The sequence below is a fragment of the Rana temporaria genome, chromosome 1 (genome assembly GCF_905171775.1).
Source record: "Rana temporaria chromosome 1, aRanTem1.1, whole genome shotgun sequence".
Taxonomy (NCBI): domain Eukaryota; kingdom Metazoa; phylum Chordata; class Amphibia; order Anura; family Ranidae; genus Rana; species Rana temporaria.
In genome coordinates this window covers 150,674,111-150,687,330 of record NC_053489.1, presented here as the reverse complement: position 1 = coordinate 150,687,330, position 13,220 = coordinate 150,674,111, and the positions used below count along the sequence as shown (strand labels likewise).

The 13,220-nt window shown below is 48.9% G+C and overlaps 1 protein-coding gene across 1 annotated transcript in view; it reads right to left on the bottom strand.

The window, feature by feature from the left end:
* The window catches only part of SRFBP1 (serum response factor binding protein 1), a 153,873-nt gene that overhangs the window by 110,262 nt on the left and 30,391 nt on the right, over positions 1-13,220 (bottom strand). The gene's annotated exons all lie outside the window — the stretch shown is intronic.

Here is a 13,220-nt window from a genome sequence, read left to right as displayed (position 1 = left end):
GCGCAGCAAAAACAGCAGTAAAGCGCCACTAAAACTAGTGGCAGTTTACCACTAATGCCCCCACCTGCCCCAGTGTGAAAGGAGTCAAAAGCTTCTAACGCTCCCCCACACTAAACAAACCAAGACAAAACCCCTCTCTAGCAGTTTCACATAATGTCCAACTCTGGTAGGGATGAATGAAGTTGCAGGATTATTCTTTAACCCCTTGCCACCCAGGCCAATTCTGACATTTCTCTCCAACATGTAAAAAATTATAAATTTTTGCTGGAAAATTACATTTACAAACCCCCAAACATCATATGTTTTTTTAGCAGAGACCCTAGAGCAGACCTGGGCAAACTACGGCCCGCGGGCCGTATACGGCCCGGCGGACCTTTTAATCCGGCCCACCCCCGCCGCCGAAACCGCCGCCGCTGCCACGTTAATCACCGCGGCGGGGAACATTAGACAGCGTTCGTTTGAACAGCTGTTTTCCCCGCCGCGCATAGACACTCCCCCTTGGACGGATCTGTCCAATCGCGAGCAAGGGGGAGTCACATAGACACTCCCCCTTGCTCGCGATTGTACAGATCCGTCCAAGGGGGAGTGTCTATGGCATAGACACTCCCCCTTGGATGGATCTGTCCAATCGCGAGCAAGGGGGAGTCACATAGACACTCCCCCTTGCTCGCGATTGGACAGATCCGTCCAAGGGGGAGTGTCTATGCGCAGCGGGGAAAACAGCTGTTCAAACGAACGCTGTCTAACTTCCCCGCCGCGGTGATAACAGTAGGCAGGGCCGGGAGGGGTCACACGCAGCCACTTGTGCCAACACACGCAGCCACTTGTGCCAACACACGCAGCCACTTGTGCCAACACATGCAGCCACTTGTGCCAACACACGCAGCCACTGTGCCACCATAAATTGTCGCCACTGTGCCAATCACACGCAGCCACTGTTCCCAAACACAGCCACTGTGCCAATCACGCACAGCCACTGTGCCAATCACACGCAGCCACTGTTCCCAAACACAGCCACTGTGCCAATCACACGCAGCCACTGTGCCAATCACACGCAGCCACTGTTCCCAAACACAGCCACTGTGCCAATCACACGCAGCCACTGTGCCAATCACACGCAGCCACTGTGCCAATAACACGCAGCCACTGTGCCCATCAAACGCAGCCACTCTGCCCATCACACGCAGCCACTGTGCCAATCACACGCAGCCACTGTGCCCATCAAACGCAGCCACTGTGCCAATCACACGCAGCCACTGTGCCAATCACACGCAGCCACTGTGCCAATCACACACAGCCACTGTTCCCATCAAACGCAGCCACTGTGCCAATCACACGCAGCCACTGTGCCAATCACACGCAGCCACTGTTCCCATCAAACGCAGCCACTGTGCCAATCACACGCAGCCACTGTGCAATCAATTGTTGCCACTGTTCCCAAACACAGCCACTGTGCCAATCACATGCAGCCACTGTGCCAATCACACGCAGCCACTGTGCCAATCACACGCAGCCACTGTGCCAATCACACGCAGCCACTGTGCCAATCACACGCAGCCACTGTGCCAATCACACGCAGCCACTGTGCCAATCACACGCAGCCACTGTGCAATCAATTGTTGCCACTGTTCCCAAACACAGCCACTGTGCCAATCACATGCAGCCACTGTGCCAATCACACGCAGCCACTGTGCCAATCACACGCAGCCACTGTGCCAATCACACGCAGCCACTGTGCCAATCACACGCAGCCACTGTGCCAATCACACGCAGCCACTGTGCCCATCACATGCAGCCACTGTGCCCATCACACGCAGCCACTGTGCCAATAACACGCAGCCACTCTGCCCATCAAACGCAGCCACTGTGCCCATCACACGCAGCCACTGTGCCCATCAAACGCAGCCACTGTGCCAACACACGCAGCCACTGTGCCAACACACGCAGTCACTGTGCCATCAATTGTTGCCACTGTGCCCATCAAACGCAACCACTGTGCCATCACACGCAGCCACTGTGCCATCACATGCAGCCACTGTTTAATCAATTGTTATTGATTAAACAGTGGCTGCCTGTCCCCAGCCTCTGTCCCCCTCCTGTGTCATGTCCCCAGCGTCTGTCCCCCTCCTGTGTCATGTCCCCAGCGTCTGTCCCCCTCCTGTGTCATGTCCCCAGCGTCTGTCCCCCTCCTGTGTCATGTCCCCAGCGTCTGTCCCCCTCCTGTGTCATGTCCCCAGCGTCTGTCCCCCTCCTGTGTCATGTCCCCAGCCTCTGTCCCCCTCCTGTGCCATGTCCCCAGCGTATGTCCCCAGCGTCTGTTCACCTCCTGTGTCATGTCCCCAGCCTCTGTCCCGTTCCTGTGTCATGTCCCCAGCCTCTGTCCCCCTCTTGTGTCATGTCCCCCTCTTGTGTCATGTCCCCAGCCTCTGTCCTACTCCTGTGTCATGTCCCCAGCCTCTGTCCCCCTCCTGTGCCATGTCCCCAGCCTCTGTCCCCCTCCTGTGTCATGTCCCCAGCCTCTGTCCCCCTCCTGTGCCATGTCCCCAGCCTCTGTCCCCCTCCTGTGTCATGTCCCCAGCCTCTGTCCCCCTCTTGTGTCATGTCCCCAGCCTCTGTCCCCCTCCTGTGTCATGTCCCCAGCCTCTGTCCCCCTCCTGTGCCATGTCCCCAGCCTCTGTCCCCCTCCTGTGCCATGTCCCCAGCCTCTGTCCCCCTCCTGTGTCATGTCCCCAGCCTCTGTCCCCCTCCTGTGTCATGTCCCCAGCCTCTGTCCCCCTCCTGTGCCATGTCCCCAGCCTCTGTCCCCCTCCTGTGCCATGTCCCCAGCCTCTGTCCCCCTCCTGTGCCATGTCCCCAGCCTCTGTCCCCCTCCTGTGTCATGTCCCCAGCCTCTGTCCCCCTCCTGTGTCATGTCCCCAGCGTCTGTCCCCCTCCTGTGCCATGTCCCCAGCCTCTGTCCCCCTCCTGTGTCATGTCCCCAGCCTCTGTCCCCCTCCTGTGTCATGTCCCCAGCCTCTGTCCCCCTCCTGTGTCATGTCCCCAGCCTCTGTCCCCCTCCTGTGTCATGTCCCCAGCCTCTGTCCCCCTCCTGTGTCATGTCCCCAGCCTCTGTCCCCCTCCTGTGTCATGTCCCCAGCCTCTGTCCCCCTCCTGTGTCATGTCCCCAGCCTCTGTCCCCCTCCTGTGTCGTCCCCAGCCTCTGTCCCCCTCCTGTGCCATGTCCCCAGCCTCTGTCCCCCTCCTGTGCCATGTCCCCAGCCTCTGTCCCCCTCCTGTGCCATGTCTATAACAAGTACTCGTACCAGTTTTCCAACAATGATATTTACTGCTTTTTATAAAGAAATACAATTGATTTTATGCAGTATTGAGTTTAGCCTTTTGGCCCGGCCCTCCAAAATATTTTTAGTTTCTCATGTGGCCCCATCGAAAAAATAATTGCCCACCCCTGCCCTAGAGAATACAATGACTGTCGTTGCAACTTTTTATCTCGCACTGTATTTGCGCAGCACTTTTTCAAATTTTATGCTAAAAACAGTAAAGTTAGCCCAATTTTTGTGAAAGTGAAAGATGAAGTTACGTCGAGTAAATAGATACCCAACATGTCACGCTTCAAAATTGCACACGCTCGTGGAATGGCATCAAACTTTGGTACTTAAAAATCCCCATAGACGACGCTTTAATTTTTTATAATTTTTTTTACTGGTTACATGTTTTGAGTTACAGAGGATGTCTAGGGATAGAATTATTGCTCTTACATTTGTGATGATACCTCACGTGTGGTTTAGACACTGTTTTCATATGTGGGCGGGACTTACATATGTGTTTGCTTCTGCGTGCGAGCACACAGGCACAGGGGCGCTTGAAATTGTTTATTTTTTTCTTAAAGCGGAAAAAAAATTAAAAGCCAGCAGCTACAAATACTGCAGCTGCTGACTTTTAATATCAGCACACTTACCTGTCCTGGAGTCCAGCGCCGTCCGCAGCAGAGGACGAGAGATCGCTCGACACTCTGCTGCCCCCACCGCCATCCTCAGTGAAGGAACCAGGAAGTGAAACGCTCCGGCTTCACTGCCCGGTTCCCTACGGCGCATGCGCGAGTAACGCTGCGCCATGCTGACTGGTTCCCGCTGTGTTCTGGGAGCTGTGTGTTTCCCAGAACTGCCTGCAGTCTACCCGTAGTCTGTGTGGCCGGAAGTGGGTGCAAATACCTGTCTTTAGACAGGTATCTGCACCCCCCTGAATGGTGTCAAATGTGACACCGGAGGGGGGGAGGGTTCCGATGGGAGTGGAGGTGGAGGGTGGAGCTCCACTTTAATTGTTAAGTTTACCCTTTTAGTTTGACACTTAATAAAAAAAAAATGATCACTTTGATTCGTATTACAAGGAAGGTAAATATCCCTTGTAATAGGAATATGGCATGACAGGTCTTCTTTACTGTGAGATATGGGGTCAATAAGACCCCACATCTCACCTCTAGGCCAAGAAGCCTGAAATAATAATAATGAAAAAATGATTTCAGCTTCCCAGCCGAGCCAGCACCGTTTGTTTGAATACAGAGGCCGGACGTGACGTCATAACATCGTGCCCGTCCTCCCAACGATCATAGAGACTCCGGCGACCATCATGATCGCCGGAAACCTCTATGGTAAACATCCGGGGGCCGGCGGATCCTGTCTCTGACTCACCGATGGCATCATTCATGTATCCCAGCACAAAGTCAAGGATGTCATATGACGGCCGGTGGAGCAACAAATGATGTTCTTTGTGTTGTAACCCTCATGTATTTTGTTATTTTGGTGCTTCTAGGACATACATAGTTGTGTGCATAAATAACGATCTGTACCCATTGGTGCTGTCCACCATCTTAAACTATCTAGAGGGGTCTCCAGGGAGGAAGGGCAGCACAAGAAAGCTGGAGTTGGGCTTTAATTTATGTATGATGGCTACTTGTCTGTACTCCTGAAATAGACACTTTACAAGAAAGTAAGAAAAAGTACAGTCCTTCCAATATTTCTTACAAATACGCAAATGTGTCTTTGCCAACTCTCTGTGAAACATAAAAACAAATTAATATTGTCACCTTGTCACTTACTATAGAACATTCCACTTCTGCAATGGGGCAGAGTTTGCAGCTGAGCCAGGTCACTGTCTGTCAACAGGAATCATGACAGATGGGGTGTGTGAGTAGAAGGGTCCGCTTTTACTAGTGAACTATACAAATTACTACATTTTTTCCCCCATAGATTTAGATGATTAACACAAAAAAAAGGATTGTATGGCAAGAAAATTATAAGGTTTCAGCTAAATTTAAACAGCATTGACTATTTTCAAATTTTATTTTTATTTTAAAAAATAGTTTTCCTCAGTTTAGGCCGATACGTATTCTTCTACATATTTTTCGTAAAAAAAAAAAAAAAAATAATCGAAAATAAGCGTTTATTGATTGGTTTGCGCAAAAGTTATAGCGTTTACAAAATAGGGGGTGGTTTTATGGAATTTTTATTGATTTTTTTTTTTTTTTACTAGTAATGGCGGCGATCAGCGTTTTTTCTCGGTACTGCGACCTTATGGCGGACACATTTTTGGGACCATTGGCATTTTTATAGCGATCAGCGCTATAAAAATGCATTGATTACTATAAAAATGTCACTGGTAGGGAAGGGGTTAACACTAGGGGGCGGGGAAGGGGTTAAGTATGTTCCCTGGGTGTGTTCTAACTGTAGGGGGGGTGGACTCACTAGGGGAAATGACTGATCGCTGTTCATACATTGTATGAACAGACGGTCAGACATTTATTCCCTGACAGGATCGGGAGCTGTGCGTTTACACACACAGCTCCCGATCTCCGCTCTGTAACGAGCAATCGCGGGCGCCCGCGGGAGTCAGGAGCGAGCGGGGGGTGCGCGCGCTCCCCTAGTGGCCGCTTCGAGAGCCGACGTTATACTACGTGCTCTCGCGCAGGAGAGCCGACCTGCCGCCGTAGAACTGTTCTACGGCGGCTGGTCGGCATGTAGTTAAACTTTTTTTTACATTTCTTCAGTTTCTTTTTCAGGCCTAGGCAAATAATGCCATAAATCCCAGGAGGAGAGAAGGCAGGGAGAAGAGGTTTGTTCAGCTAAGCACACCTCCCTGCCTGAGCCAAGGGAGATGGATTCCAGGATGTAAAAGCTACATGAATCACCTGCCCTTACTCAAGATGGCCAGTCAGAAATGCTAGGGGGTATTTTTTAACCTCTTCCTTACCGGGCCATTATAAAATGACGCCGGCAGGAACCCTCCCTCGATGCGGGTGGCCCACTGCACCGCCCGTGACCCAGGCGTGTGCCCCAAGGCCGCGATGTCCGCCGGCACCCGCGATTGCCGGTGATCATGGCAGGAGTGTGGATCTGTGTCAGAGGTGAGGAGACCGATGCTGTGTTCCCAGTACAGAGGAACACACATCGGTCTCCTCCCCCCCCTACAGTTAGAACACACTTTAGGGAACATATTAACCCCTTCAGCGCCCCCTAGTGTCACATTTACACAGTAATCAGTGCAGTTTTATAGCACTAATCGCTGTATAAATGTGAATGGTCCCAAAAACGTGTCAAAAGTGTCCGATGTGTCCGCCGCAATGTCACGGTCACAATAAAAATCGCAGATCGCCGCCATTACTAGTAAAAAAAAAATAATAAATAAAAATGCCAGAAATCTATCCCCTATTTTGTAGACGCTATAACTTTTGCGCAAACCAATTAATATACGCTTATTGCGATTTTTTTGACCAAAAATATGTAGAAGAATACGTATCGATCTAAACTGAGGAAAAAAATGTTTTTTTTAAAAAAAATTGTGGTATTTATTAAATCAAAAAATAGTGTTTTTTTTAAATTGTCGCTCTTTTGTTTATAGCGCAAAAAATAAAAACCGCAGAGATGATCAAATACCACCAAACAAAAGCTCTATTTGTGGGGGGAAAAAACAAAGATTTCATTTGGGTACAGTGTTGTATGACCGTGCAATTGTCAAAGTGCAACAGCCCTAAAAATTGGTCTGGGCAGGAAGGGGGTGAAAATGCCCTGTATGGAAGGGGTTAAAGTGATTTCTTAGCAAAATAAAGCATGGAGACATATATGGATGGGTGAGTTTGCTTTAAATATTAAAAATGAATTGACTATTGTTTTTGGTCTGTAGTGCTCAGATGCAGGGAAGTTCCATTTTAATCCAAAGCTATATAGGAAATACCTTGAAAGGAAACCATTAAAAGTCACCTGACCAAAATGCCACAGTGAAAAGCTTAGAGAGCTTTAAACAATGTTTCTATTAAAACAGTCCTTTCCAAGAGAAAGCAAGGGCTGCTCACTATATAGGGGACCTTTCCCACTGGTGGTACCAAAAAGTTTTGAGAAAAGTTTTGTAACAGGCCAACAGATGGCAAAACAAGGCTGCATGCACAGTTACAGGGAGCACCAACCTTCATAAGTTAGTGTACCAAAAAAAAAAAAGGATTTTTAAAACAGCTTACCTTTAAAATCCTTCTCTTGGAGTACACCACAGGACACAGAGCCATTCATTACATAATAGGTTAAGGGTCACCAGCGGTGATTGGACACTGGCACAACCAATTGAAGACAGTTCCCCTCCATATAACCCCTCCCATCAGGGAAGTATCAAGCAATAAGGTTCCCATAAGAAGGGGGGGAGGGAACCTCTTTGTCCCGTAGTGTACTCCAAGAAAAGGATTTTACAGGTAAGCCGTTTTAAAAATCCTGTTTTCTTTATCGGACACCACGGGACACAGAGCCATTGATTACATAATGGGACATCCCAGAGCAATGCTCAATGAAGGGTGGGAGACAGTTTAAGCAGGCCGCTACGGACAAGAAGCCCTATACTGCTGCCTGCAGCACACTTCGCCCAAAGGCAGCATCCTCTTGTCCTTTCACCTCCGCTTGATATAATTTGGAAAATGTGTGGACCGAAGAGCAAGTTGCAGCATTACAGATCTGAGCCAATGAAGCCTGATGGTGCACTGCCCATGAAGCACTTATCGCCCTGGTAGAGTGTGCCTTAAAGGAGTCCTGTTCTTTAAACCATGAGCTTGAATAATTGTCTGTTGAATCCACCTGGAGATAGTGGATTTAGATGCCGCTTGTCCCTTCTTGGGACCGTCTGGCAACATAAACAAAACATCTGTTTTTCGTATTAGAGCGGTTGCCTGCAGACCTTTACTGCTCTCACCAGATCTAGGTAGAGCAATAATTTTTCCTCCGCTGTCCACGGATCTGGAAAAAAAGAAGGCAGAATAATGTCCTGATTTAAATGAAAGGCCGACACCACCTTAGATAAAAAGGCAGGATGGGGTCGTAGTACAATTTTTGTCTTTGTGACAAATTAAATAAGGCTCTTCGCAAGAAAAGCTGCTAATTCAGATACTCTTTTAGCCGAAGAGATAGCAATCAAAAAGGCACATTTCCTGCTTAAAAGGATCAGCGGAATATGGTGAATAGGTTCAAAAGGTTGCTTTTGCAACACTGACAATACTAAGTTCCATAGGCACAGGGGAGACTTGACTGGCGGATTGACCCGCAGTACCCCCTGAATGAAAGCCCGAACTAGGGAATGAGATGCCAGCGGTCTTTGAAAGAAGACTGATAGACCCGATAGTTGACCCTTAATGGTGAACTAAGGGCTAATTTCATATCCACTCCTAGCTGGCAAAAGGCGAGAATCCTACTTATGTCATATTTTTGAGGATTCCACTTCTTGGTTTCACACCAGGAAACATATGCCTTCCAGACTTTATAGTAGATACGCCTGGAGGCTGGCTTTCTAGCATTAAGGAGTGTAGAAAGAACTGGACCTGAGATCCCTTATTTCTTCAAAATGTTGGTCTCAGCAACCAGACCGTCAAACTTGGCTTTTGTAAGGAAGGATGGAACACTGGATCCTGCGACAGCAGGTCGTGACAAAGTGGAAGCTTCCACGGTTTTTCTTACCGCCATCTTTATGATTTTGGCGTAACCAGGCCCTTCTGGGCCAATTTGGGGCCACTAGGATTACAGGGATTCTTTCCTTCTTGATCCTGCAAAGTAGCCTCTGTGAGAGCGCAATCGGAGGAAATACATAGATCAGTGAGAACTGATTCCAAGGAACTAATGGAGCATATGATCCGCAGGCTAGAGCAGCCTTTCTCAACCAGTGTGCCGCGGCACACTGGTGTGCCGTCAGAGGTTTTCAGGTGTGCCGCGGGGGTCAGTGGAGAGAAGGCTGTCAGATGAGCTCTCCTGCCGAACTGTGAGAAGCTCTGTCGGCTTCAAAAATGAAAGTGAAGTGCAGAGGAGTGTGCTGTGCTCTCTGCTTCCCCCTAGAGTGCAGTACCCGGCTAAAGAGAAATCTGAAAAGGTACTGAGCTAGAAGCTACATTAATTTTTTTTTTAAAATGGCTTTATACATTTGTCTGTGTGTGTGTGCACATGTGACTGTCTCTGTGTGTGTGCACATGTGACTGTCTCTGTGTGTGTGTGTGTGCACATGTGACTGTCTGTATGTGTGTGTGCACATGTGACTGTCTGTCTGTGTGTGTGTGTGTGTGTGTGTGTGTGTGTGTGTGTGTGTGTGTGTGTGTGTGTGTGCACATGTGACTGTCTGTCTGTATGTGTGTGTGTGTGTGCACATGTGACTGTGTATGTGTGTCTGTGCACATGTGACTGTCTGTCTGTATGTGTGTGTGCACATGTGACTGTGTATGTGTGTGTGCACATGTGACTGTGTATGTGTGTGTGCACATGTGACTGTCTGTCTGTATGTGTGTGTGTATCAGGTTTGCCAACTTTCAGTAAATTTACAAAGAGTTTGTAAAATCCATACTTTTTGCATTTGTCCATGAATGTCCGTTACAGACATGCAGCCTACATGTCCGCAATGGACATTCAAGGACAGATGAAAAAAGTACGGATTTTACAAACTTCGTAAATTTACTGAAAGTTGGCAACCCTGGTATGTATGTGTATGCATGTGTAAGCCTGTGTCTGTAGTCTGTATGTATGTTACTTTTAGTCCTGCCCCCCCCCCCCCCCCCATTCCTGTACCATGACAATGGATTTTGTAGGGCTTGTTTGATAGCAAGGACTGCTGCTTCTCTGAAAAGCAATCCATGCACAGATCGCTTTTCAGAGGCATTTGACAGGCCGTAAAGAGGCATTATGTTGCCTCTTTACTACCTGTTTTAAGCCCGTAAATGCAGCATCACTACACCGCAACCGTGCAATGCACACAGTTGCGGGGTAGTTGCAGTGCACCCCCATTCACCCTCGGTATACCTCCAGTTGCAGCCACAGCATGTGAACACCCCAGCTGCTGCCTCTGCAGCTAAAGGTAGAGAAGTTGGGGGTGGTAAAAACGTCTCAACCATGTGGTTTTACCGCCCCTTTGACATGTTAACAAGCCCTTGGTTCACATCTGTGCAGCTGCATGTAGGGCAGACCATTCATTTCAATGGGCTTCTGTACCCACAAAAATGCAGGGAAACAAGTCCCCAACCTTCTTCTTTTTTTTTTAATTGCACTGCAGCTAAAGCACCCGACATTTTCCAATGTGTGGGTGTACCATTAAGAATTAATGGTACCTCTAAAGAGCAGAGCATTATTCTGTGTGTCAGGAATGAGTGTGATTTTGCGCGTGTTCTGCGACACACCATAATGTGAACCAAGCCTTGGACTGGGGTGCCTCAAGACTGAAAATACTTTTTAAGGGCGCCCCGACTGGAAAAAGGTTGAGAAACACTGGGCTAGAGGATCTATCGTCCTGGATACAAAGTTGTCCAACTTCCTGTTGTACCTGGTAGCTAGCATGTCTACATCTGGGGTCCCCCATCTCTGGCATATGGCCTGAAAGATCTTGGGGTGGAGAGACCACTCTCCTGGTGACAGCTGCTGGCTACTCAGATAGTCCACTTGCCAGTTTTCTACCCCCGGAATGAATATTGCAGAGAGACAAGGAACATGTTCTTCTGCCCATGTCAAAATATAAGTTCTTGGTTTTTAACCACCAACTGAAGCTTTGGCGCACTTGTGGAGACAGGCGCATGGGTAAATCTAGAGCTTGGATCTTCCTGTTCCAGGCAGCTAAAATACTGCCTTGAAGTAGTCTCGAATGAAACTGGGCGTAAGGGACATCCTCGAAGGAGGCTACCATCTTCCCTAATAGCCTCATGCAAAGGCCAATAGATGTTTTCTTTTCTTTGCCTTGACTTTGTGGATCAGGTCATTTAGAGACTTAATCTTTGGCTCTGGCAGGAATACCCTGCTTTGGGCTGTGTCTATGATCATTCCCAAATACTCTACCCTTCTTTGGGCTTGTTGAGGATTTTTGTAAGTTTACAATCCATACTAAATGCTCCAGGTATTTTATTGTGGTGAGCACAGCGAGATCTAATTCTGCCACTGACTGATCTATCACAAGTAGAGTAGATTGTCTACGTAGGCTGTTATCGCTATGCCTTGTGCTCTGAGATTTGCCAACAGAGGGGCCAGTACCTTTGTAAATACCCGGGGCGCGTTAGCCACACCAAAGGGCAGAGACACAAACTGGAAGTGGCGATGTTCTACCACAAACCTTAAGAACTTTTGGTGACCGGGATGGATAGGCAAATGTAAATATGCGTCCTTGATGTCTATAGACACCATACATTCTCTGCCTTGTAGGGTGGCGACCACTGATCGAATAGTTTCCATTCGGAAATGGCGAATGTTCAGAAACTGATTTAGAGATCTTAGATCCAGGATGGGTCTGACATCTCAGTTTGGTTTTGGAATCACAAAGAGGTTTGAATAAAACCCTGAACCTTGCTCCTTTAGGGGTATTTCTGTGATCACCCCTTGGGACAGCAAGTGATCCAATCCCTTGAAGGACGCTCTTTTTAGTGGATTTTTGGAGAGCCTTGAGCTTCGGAACTGAGAAGATGGGATCTCTTGAAATTCCAGCTTGTACCCTAGAGATACTGTGGATACTACCCACTTGTCCTGGATTTCTGTCTGCCATGCCGCTGAAAACTGACGGAGCCGCCCCCCCCCACTCAGCCGAGCGGGGGCGCCTCTTCATAAAGAGGCTTTGGGGTTTTGCTTGCTAGCTTTTGAACCCCACGGCTTCTTGTTTTTCTGGGCCTGGTCTTCTTTAGCCTTTGTGGCTGGCTGAAAATGCTGTTGCCACTGGCTGGAGGTAGATTTACCAGGAACCGGTGAGAGAACGTTTAAAACAAGGTCGCTTGTTTTTCTTCTTCTCTGGTAATAGAGTGGTCTTCCCACTCGATATCTTTTGGATATATTTTTCCAAATCTTCCCCAAAGAGGTGTTCGCCATGGAAGGGGAAACTGGCGAAAAGTTTTTTGCACGATGCCTCTGCTGACTAATCCTTTAGCCAAATAATTCTGAGCATATGGAAGGTGAAGGAAGCCAGAGGAACACACCCAAGCTCATCACAGCTGACAAGGCTTAGCTGGATAATCAGTCAGTGTCAGTTCAGTGAGGGAGTAGGACGCTTCCCGACGAGTCTGCTCTCTCCAGGGACCAGACAGATAGCCAGCTAGACACCGCAGACAGGCAGGCTCCTACAATCTTTGCTGCATGAATCAACTTGCAGCCCATAGGACCGGCTCCTTCCTTCCCTTCGTGGGCCCCTCTCTTCAGGTAAGACCCTGTCTTTCAGGGCCATCTTTCCACCCCCAGGAATCGCTAGTGACCGTCCTTTTCAGGACAGCCACTCCAGCGATCCAAATTGTGGCTGTTTACCTTCTCTTAGAGCCGCATGCACCCCAATCAGTCACCCATAATCACCCCGGCCATCCGCCGCGCATAGCAGCGCTTTTTTCTGGCGATCTGCGGCTCTTTCCCGCATCCGCGCCAGACCAGGCCTTATTCGCGGCCGCCGCAATTAGGAAAGACCGCGGCTTCAGCCGCGGCCTAGCGGTGCGCTGCAAAAAGGAGCACTGACAGCCTGGAAATTTTCCTGGAATTGTCAGGGATCATCCCCCTATCCCTGGAGGATCCCATCCTCCCCTGGATTAACAACCAGCTCATACCCACCAAGCCAAACAGCCCCCAAACCTGAGGCCTGTGGCCATCTTGGTACTCCTCAGCTACAGTGACACCCTTCTTCCCCCCCTTCCCCCCATTCCAAACAGTACTTGATCCAGGGTTTCGTCCGATCGCCTTTCAGGGATCGGGAAGGAATTTTTTTCCCTG